This window comes from Egretta garzetta, unplaced genomic scaffold, assembly GCF_000687185.1.
Source record: "Egretta garzetta isolate BGI_Z169 unplaced genomic scaffold, ASM68718v1 scaffold248, whole genome shotgun sequence".
NCBI classification, from domain to species: Eukaryota; Metazoa; Chordata; class Aves; order Pelecaniformes; family Ardeidae; genus Egretta; species Egretta garzetta.
In genome coordinates this window covers 2709120-2714840 of record NW_009260596.1, presented here as the reverse complement: position 1 = coordinate 2714840, position 5721 = coordinate 2709120, and the positions used below count along the sequence as shown (strand labels likewise).

At 37.3% G+C, this 5721-nt stretch overlaps 1 protein-coding gene across 1 annotated transcript in view; it reads left to right on the top strand.

Moving 5' to 3' along the window:
* FMN2 (formin 2) overlaps window positions 1–5721 on the top strand; it is a 160227-nt gene that overhangs the window by 128490 nt on the left and 26016 nt on the right. The gene's annotated exons all lie outside the window — the stretch shown is intronic.

Sequence of the window (5721 nt, the reverse complement as noted above, 5' to 3'; positions counted from 1 at the left end):
ATTTCTTCAGTTTGTTTAACTGCTGAGTTACATAATTCTTATTCTTAAATTTCTCCTTCTCAGTAAAACTTTGAGAGAAGAAACTGCTGTTAGAAGATGAGATTTTTGTGATCTTTGATTGCTCTTTTAAGGAAATTGTTCCCTCTGTGGAAAATAGGTTAGGCTACATGTCCAAAGCTGACAGATGTCTAAGGACAAGGGGAATATGCAAACTTCTCAGAAATCTTGTGACTTGTCACTGTCTTCTGGTGTCTAAATCATGTTCTGTTCTTATTTTTCTCCCTGACTGCACTGGAACCATCATGTCAAGAACTTCCTATTGGTATATCTAGCATCCACAGTATGGTGGAAGAAAGTAAACTGCTCCCTGGATTCTCACTCAGCTCACTCTGTTCCTTCCAACTTGTCCTAATTCTTTCTTCTCCCCCCATGCTAAGCGCAGCAGCTCCTTTTACACAGTAGCTTGTTAAAGAAGAAAATTCAGTTTCATTGCTCCTCTTTATTGTGAATATCTATCAAGGATGATGTTACATGAAAAACCTTTTAAAGAACACGAGGACTTATCTAGGACAAATTTAGGACAAAGTTATTTTTTGCTGTTATCTAGGTGACAATTATTTTTCTTTCTTCCTTCTAACTTCCCACTGAAATTCTTAATCAGATTAGTGGTATTTGTTAAAATACTGGAGACAGCTTCATAGTATAGATTTACTATTATCTGTATTTATTTCACTAAGATCTTTAACTTGGCTTAGAAATAAAATGCTTGGGACCTTTTTTGGCTGGGGCTGGGTGAAAGATGAGCACTTAAAAAGCTAAAAAAGGATTAGTTACATTTGTCTAATCACAGGTAGAACAGCAATGCAAAGGATGACTAGACAAGCAAGTAGTGCAAGGAAAAGTGATGGATTAGATGGAACAAAATTAATGTAATTAATGTGCTTGGATTTTACTTTTTTCAGTGGGTAACTTCAGCCCATCTACCCCACAATAGCAGTTCTTTAGCTTTCAGTAAAAACTACAATTTTTTTAGTACTTGGTCACAAAATATTAAAACTCATATCGCCATAAAAATACAAAGTCTAAAAGAAAAGCTCTTGCAGCAATAACAATAAAAATGTTTCTAAAATGAATAATGATTTTGCGGGAAACGCAGCAGTGTGTATTTTAGAAAAGCCCAATTGTGCAATAGATGAGCTGAAATGGAAAGTTAATCTTCCACGCAAAATAAAGACAAAGAAAATGGAATGTCTGCTCCAGGGACTCCATATAGTGTATAACTGTTCATTTGTCACAAGTGAGAAAATGTTTAATCCGTTTTGAAATGATGTATTCTCTCTTTATTTATCGTGTTTAGTGACTTTAAGAGTGTCAGTATGTAAAGTGTTTATCCAAGGAATGGATTTCTGGCACATGGATAAAATGAAAAGTGAAATGTTTAGCTCACAATAGGCATATGTTCCAAGATCTCTCTGAGTAAGTATCCTGAGATGAGAAGAAAGCACACAGGTCTGTGTTTATCTAGCTTACGCAGGCAGACAAGGAAGGCTCCAGCCTGGTATTAACACTGAAGTGACATGGAATGTCTTCACCAAACCCCAAACAATTACATCATTCCCTTAACAATATTGATAAAGTGCAATAAAAAAGAAGCTGGCACTTTCCAATTAGATCCTCATTGCTAAATACTTCAGAAACTGTGAAGTACTTGACAAGTCAAAGTAAAAAACACTGTTTGGGGGGGGGAGGGGAAAGAAGTAAAACAGGAGAGGGAGAGGAGGAAGAGGGAAAAAGATGCTTCTATATTTTAGGAGTCTGCAGTGTGTCTTTTTTTTTTTCTTTTTTAAATTTTAAACTATGTCCTCTGTCCCAAGATGCATAGCTATATGCTCAATTCACACAGCTGTATATAAAATTCAAATAACTTTTATAATTCAAATTTAGCATTGTTGAAAATTGGGAGATACAGAACGCTTTCCACCAAGCAACAAATCTGTTCTTTGTCTTTTGCATTTTCATTTACTTAGCTTTAAATAACTCTAACCTTTCAAGATGTGATTTTCTTTAAGCAAGGAGAAAAAATTGGAAACACCACTGTTTCCAGGTATCCTTAATACAATTTTAGAATGAGATAGAGTTTGATCACAGCATCTACAGCAAGGAGGAACCAAGATTGCATTAGAGTTATTAAAAGTAATGATAGCTGATGTCTTGTTTACTGTGCTACGATAAAAGGCGCAGTAGCAGCAGCAGCAGCAATATAATTTTGCTCACTTATAATCAGAAATGAGCTAGTTACTCCTGCTCTTGTACTTCATTTCTGAAGAAGCAACTGCTAAACAACCTGACTAGAATTAGCAGAAACAGTATTCAGTGAAGCTGAAGGTCCTAATTCTCTGCCTCTCTACCCCTATTCAGCCATATAGCTATGAAGGAATAGCATGTAGCTTTATTGCTTTCTTATAATACCTTCCCCAGTATAGAGTTCTGGTCTCCTTGGAAGGCTTCCATATTAGGGTCATTTTTTTTTTTTAAGAGAAAGTAAATCCAGGCTGTAACACTGATATCCCTTCCACTGAAATAGTTAAGATGATCTTTCTCTTTTTCTTCCCCTCTATTTGCAATGATTCATCTCTTGGAATAACAACTCAGGAATCATTCAAAAATTGAATTAGAGATGTTTGGTTTAGACCTGAGATGCAGTCAAATGATCTCAAATTCTTCCTGCTATCATTCAGTCAAACAGTGAAGCATTGGGTTCTAAACTGAGTGCAATAGCACTGAAAATTTCTCAGTTTGTTTGCTCAGACTGCACTCACGTAAGAGGCAATGTATGCTCAGAATCTCTTAAGAACACTACAGATCTTTTTGCTTCTAATATTTCAGACAGTATAACCCTGTTGAAGTGATAACATAGGTCACTAAGACAACAGTCTGATATAATGGTGTCTTGAGCTGGGGTGAAACTGTTCACCCGTCTTTTCTGCTGTGATGTCCAATGAGGGCTGGATATACAGAAATGCCGCTCACTATCATGGCTGTGTGTACATCACTGATTTTAACAAATCTGAGAATTTAATCTGTTCTTTAGTAAATGCATTAGAAGAATATACAGTTGTTTTATAAAAAGTCAAACAGAGGACCTTCTGCTTTCTGGCATAAGTATCAACTGGGGAATTCAGGATGTGTGTGGCTGGGTATGGAACACTCATCTTCCCATGTCAGGATATTTTTATTTGGTTTATTTTATAATTTGCTCCCATTACTTGCACATTCCAGTGATTTTGAGGCTTTTAAGTGCTTCCTGAGTGCAGCCTCCCAGGTACCTCTTCTGTTTTCAGGACTTTTAGTAATCGATTTAGTAATGTGTTGTTGCTTTCTTTGCTGTAGCAACAAATGACATTAATTTTGAAGACAAATGTTTAGCTTTAAATTCCCTGTGGAAAAAAAAAAAAGTACTCCTGCACAACACTCTTCACAGACTTCCATTGGCTTCACTGAACATGAGATTTGGGGAGGAACAAAGCTTTACACCTGCTTATGAGCTGTGACAAGTTGATGACACTTAGAGAAATAGCACAGTATGGTACAATGGCACTGCTGAAAAGCAACACCTAGAAATGTAGCACCTAAGTCTGGTAATCCTTTAAAACAGTAAATGTTCCTCCCACCTTGCTACCCTCCACACAATGGTTTGGATTGTTTCCAAAAGTGAACTGTAAAGTTTAAGTGAAAATTGAGTTAATGATTGAAATAAACTGTTGAAAAGCTCAGAATGAAGAGGTATGTAGTTTAAAAAAATCCAACCAGCTTTTAACCGAAAGGCAAGAATATGCTGTTGGACTCTTTCACTACTCTTTGGCCATTCATTCTTTGTTGGTTCCTTTATGGTTAGGCCTCTTTTCTCACCCTGTGGCTCCCAGCATGCAGACTTGAATTGCTCATGGTAATACATTTCAGACTGTAGGTATACATTAGTTGCATCAGCAAAAAGTAAATACTTGGTGAGCAAAGGGAATGTGTATAGAAGAATCTTACAGACTGTTAAACATATTGGATCATTCCAGTTTAGTATCCTGTCTCTGACAAAATATCAGGGCCTGTAAATATGCAGTAATGGAAACTTAGATGGCCGTTTAGTTATGTCAGAAAATCTCCTCTGAAATACAGGTAATTGATCTTCCCCTGAAAGATGAAGTATTTGTCTTTTTCTGAAAATATTTGCCAATGACTGCAAGTCCTTAACCATTTGCATGATTGATTTTTGTCTGTAAGAGCATAATCTTTTCTTTTAAAGATGTTGGGCTGCTTGCTTAAAAAAATAATTTTATTTTATTGGTTTAAAATTAGTTTGTATTTAATGGCATTCAGTGCTAATATGAACAAATGGTAATATAACTTTTAACAGAGTAGGGTACAATTCAGAGATCTAATATTCTGCCATGTAAACTCATCTTTATGGAATTTATTCTGCAGTTTATGTAAAGGACCTATTCTTAGATCTTGGGAAAAGATAAAGGATATTTGCTTAAGGTGCAAACACAGTTATATGGCTAAGTAACATTGATAATAGTACAGCTAAATAACACCTTGATAACAATGTAGTTAACATAACTGGGGCCTGATCATACCCAAAACTAATGATGTAACATTAAATTCAGCATTAAAAAAACCCAAAGATAACAATCATGTAGCTAATAAAATGAACGAAAAAAATACAGAAATTAAAATCTTTAAATGTGGCACATTGTTTTGACCTCCAGTTTATGTCCAACAGGTGGTTTCACTAAGTAGTTCTCAAAAATTCAAGATATTTCTCTTGAGCTGTTACAGCTGAAGTAAAACGCTTGTGTGCGTGTGTATGTGTGATCAGCTCCAGTGCCTCTCCTTTGTGCACCAGCTTCTGATTATGTTCAGAAGGTTTTTTCTTTCATCATGTTGTCTACCTGAGCTGTTTAGTTAGTTTCCCAGGACCTTCACAGTATAGTGTTTGCATTTGCAATGACTGTGACTTAAATGTGGATAACACTACTGCTTTTACTCTCTTATGTTGATTTGCCACCACAGTTGTTGCTTTCTTCCTTGTTGTATTTTAAGATTTACTTTAAGGATTGTTATATTATATTGCTGCTGTCACGTATATGCAAATAGAAAAGCAGAATGTCAGGGATGTGGTTTAATTAGGTACAATTGCATTAACTCATCTGGGAACTATCCAGTAATAACTTGTACAATATAGGTCATTCCTTCCATAACAACTTCCAGCTGATGGAAGGTGGCCATCAGCCCCTTCACAGTATAGAGCTTGCCTCTGCCTACTGCTGAAACCCCGCTGTGCTTCTCCTACATGGAGATTAAGCAATTAGGGAAAGTGGTGTCCCTCAGGGGTCCGTGCTGGGACCGGTGCTGTTTAATGTTTTCATCAATGACTTAGACAGCAAGATCGAGTGCACCCTCAGCAAGTTTGCGGATGACACCAAACTGAGTGGTGTGGTTGACACACCAGAAGGATGGGATGTCATCCAGAGAGACCTGGACAGGCTGGAGAGGTGGGCCTGTGTGAACCTCATGAGGTTCAACAAGGCCAAGTGCAAGGTCCTGCACCTGGGTCGGGGTAACCCCCAGTATCAAATACAGGCTGGGGGAAGAAAGGATCGAGAGCAGCCCTGCCGGGAGGGACTTGGGGGTGGTGGTGGGTGAAAAGCTGGACATGAGCCAGCA